At 48.4% G+C, this 13,920-nt stretch overlaps 1 protein-coding gene and 1 long non-coding RNA gene across 4 annotated transcripts in view; one reads left to right on the top strand and one right to left on the bottom strand.

Annotated features, from left to right (window-relative positions):
• The window catches only part of mfr (ferlin family C2 domain-containing myoferlin misfire), a 375,605-nt gene that overhangs the window by 57,102 nt on the left and 304,583 nt on the right, over nucleotides 1-13,920 (top strand). The gene's annotated exons all lie outside the window — the stretch shown is intronic.
• Nucleotides 1-13,920, bottom strand: part of LOC129383816 (uncharacterized) — a 139,147-nt gene that overhangs the window by 63,129 nt on the left and 62,098 nt on the right. For 2 of the 3 annotated variants that reach the window (XR_011890285.1, XR_011890287.1), the window contains one exon: nucleotides 11,506-11,662. The exons of the other annotated variant lie outside the window; for it this stretch is intronic. This is a non-coding gene — a long non-coding RNA (uncharacterized lncRNA). Of the gene's footprint in view, nucleotides 1-11,505; nucleotides 11,663-13,920 lie in introns of those variants that run through there. 3 annotated transcript variants of the gene reach the window in all.

Here is a 13,920-nt window from a genome sequence, read left to right as displayed (position 1 = left end):
GGCGACGGGTGGTCGTGCTGGCGGTGGCGGCGGCGGACGACGGAACTGCGGCGTGACAGGGCCCTGGCGCGGTCGCGGAGGGGGACCTTGACGGCGTGCGACGGCGGCGTAGGTCATCGCTTGCGGCTCAGGCTGGGGCGATACAGGGGCTACTCCAAGTTGTTGTTGGAGCTCTTCACGCACGGCGTCGGCAATCGAAGCCACTTGAGGCTGTGATGGTGGGAACAGCTTTTGTAGCTCCTCCCGCACGACCGCTCGGATAGCCTCGCGCAGGTCGTCGGTGGCCAGTGATTGAACTCCGGCGTAGTTCGTCGAGTTTGTGCGGCGGTCGAATTGCCGGTTTCGGATCTCGAGTGTCTTCTCGATGCTGGTGGCCTCGCGAAGAAACTCGTCCACGGTCTTCGGTGGGCTTCGTACCATTCCGGCAAAAAGTTCCTCCTTCACACCACGCATCAGCAGGCGGACTTTCTTCTCCTCGGGCATTTCAGGGTCGGCGTGGCGGAAGAGACGGCTCATTTCTTCCGTGTAGATCGCGGTCGTCTCATTAGGTAGCTGCACCCGGGTTTCTAATAGCGCTTGGGCTCGTTCTCGGCGTACGACGCTTGCGAACGTCTGCAGGAAGCCGCTTCGGAAAAGTTCCCAGGTCGTTAAGGTGGCTTCTCGGTTCTCGAACCACGTCCTGGCCGCGTCTTCCAAAGCGAAGAAGACATATCGCAGTTTGTCGTCGCTGTTCCAGTTGTTAAAGGTAGCGACTCTCTCGTACGTCTCGAACCAGCTTTCCGGGTCCTCGAAAGTTGAACCGCGGAACGTCGGAGGCTCCCTGGGCTGCTGCAGCACGACGGGTGACGCTGGGGCTGCCATTGGGGTTGACGTGGTGGCCATCTTCCTAGTCGTCTCAGGCAAAAGTCCGTGCTCCGGGGGCAGTCCTTGCAGCCTGCGGCTACCTCGCTGGTTCTTGGCGACGTTGGTGTCTACCGAGTGAGGGCTTGGGTCACGGCTTTGTGGGGGCGTCCGGTACATGAACGCAAAGCACCTCCACCAGATGTCACGTGGTGGTGACGTAGAAGAACACAGTAGCAATACTGTGAACGAGAAAACTAACTTTTATTGGGCGAACTTGTGCCCACAAAACAGGCTACACTTATAGCACAACGAAAGCGGCGAACACAGTCGGCGATCGTCGGAAATCTGATCAGCGGGTCAAGCGCGTCGGCTTTTATACAGGATCGTCGAATGTTCCAGACTAATCGTTGGGACCCGCGTGCCTTCCACAAAGTTCTACACCATTCGAGTCAGGCGAATAAATCAGATAACAGAAGGTTCGTCGACAACAGACTGTGGATAGAAGCATCGATAACTTTCCAGAAACTTCGGATACATGCAAGCGCGTCCCGCGCTGTGCGATAAGATTTTTTAGGCGGCGAAACGTGGTCGCCCGATAAACATAAGTACACGTGTCAATATTGGTATAGGCACATTATAAATAACTGAATTCGATCAGCATCAGGTGACAACGATCAGTGTAATAGCGTATTAACAAAGAAAGCCGTGTTGCCTTAAAGTAAAGGGCGCTGGAGAGTAGCAGACGGCATATAAAGAGCCTGATCACTGGTTAATGGTTCGGAGGATCCAAGATGTGTGTGTATGTATATATATATATATATATATATATATATATATATATATACCGGGTGTTTCTCCGAAGACTTTACGACATATTTAAACATAGCCGTGTTCAAATAAAAGCACGGTTCCTTCAGAGATGCGCCGCCAGTTGTGGGGACCGTCGGGGGTGGCGGGTGATACGTGGTAAGTAGTAAACAGTTATAAAAAGCCTAAAAATTAACTTGTAAGCCTTAATTTTGCTGGGCTCATCGTAATTATGGAACTTCTGGATTTGGAAAATTGCGATGTCCCACGCAAATGCGACAGGACGAATTTCGGCCTATCAGAGTGGCTGAAATCTAAACTCGGTAGGCTGCACCGTGAGCCAATCCACGCTGGAACTTCATTGCTAGCGGATGCGCCTGACAAGCTTCCCGGCTACAACTCGTGAATTGCAATATGTGTCGTAAAATATTTAAGAAGTTAATTAGTGCATGTTTTTCATTACTTGAATAGATCAAAGAGAGAGAGAGAGAGAGAGGGAGAGGCACGGGCAAGACAGGGAGGTTAACAAGAAATTTTCTCCGGTTGGCTACCCTGTAGTGGGAGAGGGGCAAAGGGACGAGACAGGTGAGAGAGAGAAAAGGATAAAAAGAGAAAAAATAATGACAAAGAAACACGCACACACAAGTACACACTATAGCTCAAGGACTGGAATTGTGCTTATGTGGGACAGGCGATCTAACAAAAAAAAAACTACACAAAACTTAAAAATGATCACTCCGTATATATATTTGTCTATTAGAGTACGAAACTCGATGAGTCCTGTACGATACGCAATTGAGGAGAACTATGCAGCCGTGAACCGACGAGATGAAGAAACAAAGGCTGTAGCAAAAGCACGTTTCCACTTTGTGATCCTTTGCCGCTAAAAATAACCGAATTCACTCAAAATACACTTATATAGACGAACAACAAAACGTGGAGGCATTCCAACAACAAAACGTGTTTTTTTTTAATATATGAACTTAAGCAAAGGTTGGCGCCTTTAATTGCCGCCAACTACGTCTTTTCACACAAAAATACAAATATTGAAGGCCATAGACACGATAAACTTACGTATAATCACGTTGAAACTTAAAATAAATTCAAGTCACACAAATGGGTAACACACCCTCAGTCTTAAACTCGTCACTCAAAAAAATAAAGGAGCGCAGTTTTGGACATGAACGAGCCAGGAGAACTTCCACACCGGCGCGAACAGCGAAACTTATCGCTGACGTCAGTTAGAGGCGAGGCGATTAGATCTAAACGAAAACGAGACTTGTTAAAACAAATAAGGAATGAGCGATTTGAATTATGCGCCTGAGCCAAAATCGAAAAGAGGTGTAAATAAATATTTAAATCAGCGAAGAAGGCCCACATTTGCACTAACGAAAACGTGACGTTCGAACTATATTTAAACGCGGGAGCGTTATGCAGTTAAAAGTTTCGTCACGGTCGACTGCACTCTGATAAATCCTGTCGCCCTTGGATTTCAGCCAATGGCCGCCGTTGTCCCAGACGTCGTTTAACTCGCGTCACTCTTATTTGCTCGCTGCTTGTCACCGACGGGACGCTGACTTTTTCCGCTGTGAAGGGATTAAGCCTTTTTCCACGGAACCCAAACGGCAGGGGAGCTTAAGCGAGTAATTGAATTTGAACAGCAGGAGCAGAAGGGGGACGCGATAGCGATGGAATCTCGGCAGCAAATCTCAAGGTTGGCGCGTGACAGAGGACGAACGCAAACGGGGACGCTGTAGATTCATTATTAGTTATCGTAGATCATTATACTATAAATTATGATATTTATTGTTGAGCACGGAATTAGAAGGAAAGCGATGGAAAGGTGTACTTCCTGCTTTTCTCGGCATTATCTTATTTCTTTCCAACTGGTTTCAAACTTTTATTCGCTGAAGATACTCATCAGCTTCCGTTTCTCCCATTCGTTTCGAAAAGATTAAAGCGACTTGATCACCTACGTGCAACGTCCACAAGTATAGAAAAAAAAAAGCCAACGGATACAACCGCTTATCAGGGGATGATGATGACGATTTTGATTGGCATGGCGCCGCCCCCTTTGAAGCGTCGCGGAGACAAACTCTCACCTTCCCTGCTATAGCTGATCGAGTGTGATACACCGTCGATGCATTGTAATCCACTTATTTGCCTGTCTCTCCCTGATGTTCTCGCTACACTTTGAAACCTCTATCGCTGTATTCTACAGTTGCTTACGCCTGTGACGAGTCCGGGTCTATCAATCTGTCCACTATGTTTTTTTATTAAATGGCATTTAGCAGATATTGTCGCCTTTAATTGGCGCCGGCTACTCCTTTTCACATAGGGAGTAAACAAAAACGCACAAATCGTAACAAAAATAGTGAAATCATAACAACACTAATTCCGGCAACATAAGTACGCTAATGTCGCACCATAACTGAAAGACAACTCCAAATCATAAAAACACAAAGTCCAGTCACGTAAGTAGACTAATGCCACACTAAAACAAAAGTCAACTCAGTAACACAGCAACACAGAGTCCAGTCACACATGTGCACTTAAGTAAACACAAAGTCCGGTCACTTGGCTACACTAAAGTAAGGGCACATAAGAAATCACGGGTTAAAGTCTCGTGAAGTTACAAAAAAGCTAGCCACTGGATTGGCGAAACAGAGAATGCGCTATTTTTGCCCGCCCATATGCTAGAGGTCGCTAGTGTATTTCGACTGCTGAACAGGTAATCCTTCCATATTCTGCGAGTCCCAGCGCATCTGGAAGATGGACACGCCCTACGGATCTCGCTCGGTTCAATATCATGGCTTCGAAATTAGGATGTGCCGAGTCGTCTCCGGACTTTTGCCGCAGCAGACGCACGTCTGCTCTTGTCAGTCAACTCGTCCTTTATGAAAGCGACACCAAACGTTAACCCACGTGAAGTTACAAAAAAGCTAGCCACTGGATTGGCCAAACAGAGAATGCGCTATTTTTGCCTGCCCATATGCTAGAGGTCGCTAGCGTATTTCGACTGCTGAACAGGTAATGCTTCCATATTCTTTGAGTCCCAGCGCGTCTGGAAGATGGACACTCCTTACGGATCTCGCTCGGTTCAATATCATGGCTTCGAAATTAGGATGTGTCGAGTCGTCTCCGGACTTTTGCCGCAGCAAACGCACGTCTGCTCCTGCCCGTCAACTCGTCCTTTATGAAAGCGACACCAAATGTTAAGCCAAGTCAAGTTGTCTCAGTAAATTACGCTTGTACATAGCCAAAAATCCACTCTCACCATGAAAGGAGGCTTTGTAAGTCAGAAAGAGAGACAATAACGAAAGTCAGGTGGCGACGCTGCATTGAAATTCCCGCACCAGCGTTCTGTGACGTCACAGATTTTGACGACGTCTGCTGAGCGTTAGAAGATAAGTTCGCCCTACGACGTCTTAAATTCGTGAAATCACAGTTTTGGTACTGTCCGGTTATTTACCGTCACTACAGCGTGACCGTATGGATTAACGTGGAAGAGGTTACAGCCTGCGGAGGCTCAAAGAAAAAAAAAAAGAAAAAAAGAAACCAACGAAACTTTTTTATTCAGCCATGCGAATCAAATAAGGTACTGCAACACCGCTGGTCCCTCAACCCATGTCACCCTGCGTAGAGCAGTAAACCGGACCCGCGTTTGGCTGAATTACCTACCGTTCTCTCCTTTTACAAATATGTCTTCAACGCCAACTTTAACAATTTTCTATCCCGTTGCCTTCCAGGGGTATCACAGCCCGAATTTCTGTTTCTTGCGCTGCTCGTTCTGCATCCACCATGAGGAACCAGCGCCAAACTTCGATGTTGCTTAACACCAATAGCATTGAAACGCTGGGCTTGTTAATCGTTCCTGGCTATACATATTCGCGGGCAGCTTTCTGCGGCAGTGAAGGTAAATCTACGGGAGGCAGAGCGCGCACAGATAAGAGCGCTCCTGAAAACAGTCCCACGTTGTCATCCACGTTAGTTGAAGTTGGGTGAAGACACAAGTACAAGCATAATGTTTTAGAGCATCAAAATAAGACGAAATACACAAATGAGCGTTAAATTGGGTTTATCGTTCTGCTTTTCTATTCCACATTTTGGCCGAATGCGAAACTGTCGCACGCGCGAGCAACGCTGATTCAGTATGTCTTTCAGCAAACAAAAGCGCTGCCACACCGCGCCGTACTACTTGGCGCAGTAACACGCGTTGCAGAAGCTCCACCCCCATAGTCTTTTTTTTCCGTGCCACAGAAAGTTGTCTGCGAGCTCTGTAAAAGCCAACGCATAACACGAGGCTTTTTTACATACTTTGGCATGTTGTGATGTGTGGTGCGCGACGTGGTGCGGGGCTCGGGACGGTCGAGAGCGGACGACGCTGAGTGCACGCGCGCCGAGCCGGAAGGAGGACAACGACGACGCCGAAGAGCGCCCGGCACGTGAAAGCGCGGCGCAGGAAAAACAACAAGAAGAAAAAGCAACCAATTAGAAAAGACCACGGGGCGTCGGGCAGCCAATCAGTAAATGCCAAATCGGCCATACCACAAGAAAAAGCGTGGTGCGCCGGCAGAACGGGGGCGACACGCAAGAGGACACGCAGGGAGACGCCGGGGAGACGCCAGGAGAGTCCCAGGAAGCGACGGCAGGAGGAGGTCAACCACCGGAGCGGGCGTTGAAGACGGGCCGTCGGGTTCCGGACCCGAGCCCACCAGGACTTCACCCGCCCGGGGCCTCCTGCCAACCTGTTCCTGTGCGTCGCCCGTCTACCTGAGCGTGCCGTCAGCTCCTCAAGGCCGGTGAGCGTTTGCGCCAGTGGGCAGGACGAGAACAGTCGGGCTTCGGGCCCGAGTTCTGCGCCAGCTGCCCGGCCAGAACGCCACCCCCGTCTGCCGTGCCGCCTGCTGCCCGAGGCCGGCGTTCGAGCTTCCGCGCCGTGGGCGAGAGGGGAGCAGTCGGGCTACGGGCCCGAGCTCTCTGCCCGGCCAGAACGCCGCCGCCGTCCACCCAGCCGCCAGCGTTGCCTCGCCTCGCCAGAGCTGGCGCGCTCCCGGCGCCCGGTCAGTCAACCTACGCCACGACCTTTCGTGAGACCGGCGCCACTCCTTCTGCCAGCTCGTCGCCGCGTTGCCGCGTCGAGACTGCGACGCGTCCCCGCCCTCGTGGCAAGCCCGGACTCGCACCCTCGCTAAAGCCCTAAGTGTGTTCCTTACTGCTATGTTTTCTTGAATGTTTATTTTGTGCATGCTTTCTGTTTCGGTCCGTTTGCTTTTTGCCTTTTTTATTTTTGATTAAAGTCTTTGTGTGTGTGTTCCAACCAACGGCTTTGTCCTCAATTGGGTTCTCGGAGGCTCCGCCTAAGAGAACCATTAAAACATTGAGAACACGAACCTTTGCACCCCACATTTGGGGTCGTCACACATGTAAAAGTGGCAGCGCGTATCATCCTCATCAAAATACAACCACCATCATCATTGTCGTCATATATTTATGTACACTGTTAGGATGAAGGTCTCTCCCAACGATCTTCTCCGGCCTCGCATTATACGCGGAGCCAAACAGTTTGCACCCCAAGGCCGCAGTTCCGGTTTTTCTATAAGTGGCATTATCATTATGTTTCCTAACGAGAGAAGATTCTAATATTATCCCGGCATTTTAACGCGATAGCGTGAAGAGCACCGTGTCGCAGAAAATCCGGTGTTGGTGTTGTCCGTGAGCAAATATTTCCCCACATATTTAAGTATATGTATATACCACGCCTTGCTATATGACATGCGGTATATGTGCGGGTTACATTACCACACCATTTTATCGCTCAAGTTGCTCATACCTTGTCTTACGTTCTTGACAGAGTTATAGACTTTTGAGAATGACAGTCCACAAATAAATGTCACGCAACAAAACGACGACAGCGCACGCCTTTTGTATTAAATCTTCTCAGACCTAAATATTAAAAGTGCGAAACAATAATGGAAACATGAATATTATGTGATTTTCTTGCCGCGGCTGTGCCCTTCCTCTAGAATCGGTGCACGCAAGGGGCCGCGTTTCTACAAAGATAGATAGAATAAACTTTAATGTCCAACGGATAAGGTGATCTACCCACCCCCCGACACGCAGGTCAGGGGGCGAGTGCCACCGCCTCAGATGCAGGCTGGGAGGTCTTGGGTCCCGGCAGCCAAAAAATATCGCCTTCTTGCTTAGCGTTCTCCGCCACCGTTTCCCGGTAACCATTACGGTTACACAAGCTGCAGTTGCCGGGAAGCGTGAGAAGCAGTCAGGGATCTAAAATGCTATCGCGTTCCACTCCTAAAGGCGAAGCTTAAGCATCCTCAAAATTTTCTTTGACTAGGGACTCTCATCCATCAGGACCACGACTAAGGCGAGAATCACCATCAAATTAAATGCTTTCGGCGAGTTTCTGTACTGGTGTCCTCACCTCACTCGCTGGGGTTAGCGTCTACTGTACACATGTTGCGAGAGTACGAGAGACAAAATTGAATACAGAAAGGAATCGCGAAGTGTGGCCACTGTAGTGGGAATTACCATACTGCGCGCTTTAATGAATTCAAGTGGGAGCAGACAGATGCGTCTGACGTCTTTCGTTCGCGTTCTTAATTCGCGTTTTTTAAAAATATTTCCAATTCATGCTTTTGGCTACGCCAAATAAAGCATTTTAAATGCGCAAGCATTTCTATGCCTACCCAAAGAGGAAACCTGTCTGTCCTTCCGTCTGTCACGTCAGACGAATCGCTATTAAGAAATTAATGTATAATACAAGACAAATCCGAAAGGAAAAAAAATATGACCAACTCTTCCCCTACCGGAAGATGGGAGTAAGCGAAGCTTGTCTTACGTGCACCTGACCTTCGTCACGGTTAAGTAAACCACAGTTAACGGTGCCGGATTGCTTCGGCCACCTGCTCCCTCAGCTCGAGATATTCTTCTCGTTGCTTTTGGATTGCCTGTTCTCGGGCGGCTATAACGGCTGGATCGGCGCACCGACGGTAAGCCCTTTCACGGGCGAGTTCTTGCCGCCGCTCGTCGAACACTGCCTGTTCCTTGGGGGAACGCACAACGCGTGACCGTCCCATCTGTTTTCCGAGACTGAACTGAACGGAAACAAAGCTGGGGCAGCGCGCTCGAAACTCTTTCCTGTCCTTTCCCTCCTCGGAAGAAGCAAAACGGCTCTGACTGGTTGCGCGCGTGGCGTGAGCGCCCTCCTATGCAGCTAGAATCCTAGCTAATGACTCACACTCCGGCGCCGGCGCTAATGACTCATCGAGCCGCCCTTTCCCGAAGCTGCTCTGCACTGGGAGCCACTGGGTTCTTGCGCGACCACGACGACGCCACTTGTGAGCCAATTTTGAACCCACACCCACGCTTGCAATAGGTGAATATCTGAACCACATGAATGTGCTGTACCGGTGGTACAAAACATATGTCAAAGGAGAACAGTTTCTATCAAGGCTTTGTTGAAAGATTTGTTGACGGTGGAATAAAAAGCCATCTGTAAGACCACATGTAGAGCCGACTTGGAGCATTGTAGACATCAGGAGAATTCTAATTTTGCAAAATTTTAATGCCGAACACGCCACATCCCCGATGCGCTTCGGTGGTCGCGGGACGCGCCTTCCCTTCCGGCGTTCTATCACCGACCGAAATGCCACCGATCTCTGAGACCTCGTGCGCTTCACGTCGCGTAACACAGACAGATAAGCAGTCGGTGAGCTAGCTGATGAGGATGATAAGGAGCAATGAAGGGTTATATGGATCTCATCACGGTTGATAACGGTTCGATGCGGATGGATAAGGTACCAAAGAGCGATAAGGGCGTATAGTGGTCGGCGTCATTCTGATAAGGTTAAGAAGCGCCGATAAGGGTTGACAAGGGTCGGACCAAATCCGATAAGGCTGATAAAAACCGATAAGAGTTGATAAGAGCCGGATCATATTCGACAAGGTTGATAAAGACAGATGAGGGTTGATAAGGGTGAGATCGAGTGCGATAGGATTGATACCGACCGATAAAGGTTTATCAAACATTGATCGAGTCCGATAAGGGTTGATAAGTGTTAGTCCGATGAGATTGTTAACGACCGATAAGGGTTGACAAGGGCTTATACTGGTCGGATCAAATATCATAACACTTAAAAGACACTGGGTTGCATGGCGATGAGCAAATGGCACAATGCTTACGCATAATTAGGCGACTCCCGGAAGAGTTTCCGCGTGATCTCTTGTCCCTAATTTCGTCAGCCAAAAGAATTACCTCGCATTTGTGTTCGTGACCGTACTACAGGCGGGTTCTTACGGCATATATCTAGGGCGCCAGAAGGAAAAGACGGACAGGAGTAGACGCCCACACGCCGCCGCTAAACTCCTTTTTTTTCCCCTCAGCGTACCGGACAAGTGCATTCGCTCTCGGATTCCTGTGGGCAATATCAAGCGACGCAGCAAGCATCCGGAAGGCGCTCCATTCTCGATCGCCATGTCGTTCCGGGACCCCCCTCCGCTCCATCTAATCTGGCCGACGACGTGCTCCTCGTGTTGACAGGACCGGATTCCCAGCACTACGACGACGACGATGCCGTTGCCTCCTTCACCAGGTCCCGAGCGCTCGAAATTAATGAGGCGGTGCCGAGGGGGGCAACCGATCCGGAACCGTGGCGTATATACCGTTGCCCGCGGCCGATTCGCGGACGAATTATGAGGAGCGATGCAAGAGCTTAGCGCGACTCCTACCGGGCTTAATACATGAAGGTCGCACTATAGGAGCCCTCCCTCAGCCCTACTTTCTTTGTTTGTTTGTTTTTTGACTCTCTGCTTTATGTTTGACTAAAATGATTCCGCGTATGGGTAGCTGGTTACGGCCTGTGTAGTTATCGTTAGTTGCGATCTGCCAGGACCAGGCGTTTGGCTAATCTATAAACCGTGTGTCCCAGCCAACTTTAATCAAGGTACTCAAGGAAAAAAAAAAGGCAAAACATGGCGCAAGATACAATTATATGACCTACGGTGTTCGGTCGCCAGAGTTCTTTTACAACCGAACTAGATTGGTTTTAGAATCGCATCTTGCAGAGTGCTTTTTTAATCTTTTTCTTTTTCGTTGGAGTACTTGGCTAAAGTTTGGGCACCCTATAGAGTCCGCAAGGTTTGTCTCCAGGGCCTATAAGTTCTCAGTGGGCTGGTTTTCGATGGCTAACATATAAGCTTGCTCTGAGCACAAACCTTCTGTAGGAAGCATACGCACTTTATTAAAGATGAGCTACATTATACGCAACAAACAGCAATTTTGGGAAAGCAAAGATTGACAGCCTTCTTTCATGATCAGTGTTTTTATAAGAAACTATACTGCTACTGCTGACATCGCCTGCTTCAGGAACTTGTCTGAATAAACTTTCTCGACGGAGGCGCCCCTCTGGAAATGGCGTCTTGCGTCTTTGCCCTGCTATAACAGACGGCGCTGGAACCATGACAATATCGTTTCTGCGTATATTTCTTGTAATATTGCGCAGGCCCGCGTCTTTAGAGAGGTGTGAAACTTTTTAGAGAACCAAATATAATTTTTCGCGAAACTTTGATGTAACATTTGTAAAAGTCATTGAAGCAGCCCACATTCGTACACATTACGAAACAAAAATGAGAAGAGTTGGTAGGTGTGTTTAACGTACACCCAATCTACAGTAGACGAGCGTTTTTGTTTCCTCCCACCAGCGTAGAAAGGCGGTTGGGATCGAACCCGCGACCTCACGCTTAGCAGCGCAATGCCGTAGCCGCTGCGCCCACACGGTGGGTAAAGCAAGAGATCAGGAGGATCGCGCGCGAGCATTAAAGCGACGTGATTTATCTCGGTCCAAGAAGAACCGCGGAGTTCTTTTTTGCTCCGAACACGTGTATGCGGCAGTGATTTTTCACGAGCCGCCTGTTCGAACTGGGTTGGGTGAAGATTAATGGAGAGCTCAGTGGTAGATTGCAGCGGTTGGGCGCCTGCAGCTGTGCTTAACACCTGCACGGGGTAAAAAGAGAAAGAGAGAGAAAAAAAGAAGAGATCAGAGCAGTAGTATACAGAACTTTCTAATATCCACGCCCCACCCTGGAACAGAAAAGTTGCTCACTAACTCTATGAGTGAATAGAACCGGAAAGACTCGAGCTCGGCGTGCCGACCGTTGACCCATAGCCACAGAGGTTTCCAAGCTGGGCTTGGTAGTTTAGTTTTTCGATCAACGTGTTGAACTGCGCCGTTACGTGTCGCGATGTTCATGCACTTATATTTTGTTTCGTATTTAGCGCATGTAACATGGTGGAAGCTACGCAAGGCGTTCGGTCTTTGAAACGTACCACTCCGCGCACTTCACGGCGAAGTGTTTTGGGGCATCCAGCTGTCAATCAAAACGGTTGTGACTTCGAAACCTTGTTCGAATGCCTTCTTTCTTTTTCTGCACCTTTTTATGGCTAGTAGGAAAGTTTACTGACGCGAACTTCGCGCGGCGTCTTTCGAGCGTCGTGCGAGATCTTTAACGTTACGTGCGACCCTGTGAAGCAGGCACAGCTATCGGAAAGCGCACGCTTCGCTGTTCGCCAACACCGCATGCTCACGCGAGTTGCGCGAGTATCCGTTACCGCGAAAAGCAATAAAAATTTTAAGGACGCTTAAGCTTAGTCTTTAAGAGGAAGCTTTAGCTCGGGTGCTTCTATCTAAATACATGTAAAAGGAGAATTCGTTTTTCTCGGCAACCACTGCACCAAATTTGACAAGGTTTGTTGCATTTAAAAGAAAAGCTTAAAATCTAGCGACTGTTGGTTTCGAATTTTCGATTTAGGTCGTCAAGTATTTATAAAAATTTGGGAAAAATTGAAAATTTTCAGAATACAAAACTATCAAGTTTACAACTCCGTAACTCAGCAAGAAAATGTGATATCGCAATTCTGTGAATTGTGCCTGATAGCACATCTAAAGCGGACAAAATTGATATGTTACACATGAACCTCAAAAAATGGAGTAATGTGTAATTACAACGTTTGCAGAACCTTCGTAAACGACGTAACAAATTCACGTAAGATGTAAACTGACATATCAAATTTGTCCGCTTTGAATGATCTAATGGATGCCGTTTACAGAATCGCGATATCTGTTCTTGATGCAGAGCTATTAGCTTGTAAACTTCGCGCTTCTATTTTTTTTTTCAAACGTCTGCATTTTTGAAAATCCTTTTAACAAAATGTAAGCCCTAAATCAATATTCCGCTTCCAGCAGTCACTAGAATTTAACGTTCTCTCTCAAATGCAACAAATTTCATTAAAATCGGTCCATTGGTTATCTCAGAAAAACGTTTTTGCGTTTTTACATGTATTTGTATAGGCCGCGTCGGAGTTGGGCCCGAGCTAAAGCTTCCTCTTAAGAGTGAAACGCGATAGGATGCAAAGGTACCTCACTGCTTCTCACGCTTCCCGGCAACTGCAGCGTATGTAACCGTAATGTTTACCGGAAACGCTGGCGGCGAACGTTGTGCACGAAGGCGGGCTTTCTGGTAGAAACGCGACCTCACGCGTGGGCCGCGATGCGGCGGAGGTGAGCGCCATCTGGAAGTGTTTCAAGGAAGCGGGCGCGCTGCTACGTGGACTGCGAGATATTCACGCGCCGGCGCGCGCAAATGGCGGACGCCGTCGGCGGTCCATGTATTGTAGAAACGCTGGAAAAAGTTGCTTGTTTGAGGTTTCGCGTAGCAGGGTCATGTTTTCTCCTATACCCAGATTACAATCCGTGAGCTATCATGTCTGTAGGTTGTGTCTAAGTCGCACTTTAGGACTTTTTACGTATTTTAGCCTGAACAATACAATTAGTTAAGTAAGTTCCTTACGTAACATGGAGGGCCTGGCTATAAGTGGTTCGAAAATCTTTTTGCCCAAACGGCGTCCGACACCGGATTTTCTACTACACGATCTCCTTAACGCTTTCGCGTTAATTAATAATAATAATAGAAGTATCTGAAAGAACCTATTAGCAGCCGTATAACACCGTGTGTTCATTTTTAAGGATGCAAGCTTTCTTTTTGTTTACTACTGTCCCAAAATAAAGAACATCAACGCGTACTTGCTGGTAAAGAGCACCGAATTATTCTTTTGATGCGAGCGCAGCTAGAAGTCTTACTAGCCTCCATATCGTTGCACGCGATGTATGGAACGGAGTGAACATCTCTCACCGGCACCATGCGCAGTGTATTCACAGGATTACGTCAGTGCATACTTAAGACGGGTGATTTGCG

Source organism: Dermacentor andersoni, chromosome 9 (assembly GCF_023375885.2).
Source record: "Dermacentor andersoni chromosome 9, qqDerAnde1_hic_scaffold, whole genome shotgun sequence".
In the NCBI taxonomy this organism is placed as follows: domain Eukaryota; kingdom Metazoa; phylum Arthropoda; class Arachnida; order Ixodida; family Ixodidae; genus Dermacentor; species Dermacentor andersoni.
Note: the sequence above shows the minus strand (reverse complement) of the source record. Positions and strands in the feature narration are given on the sequence as shown.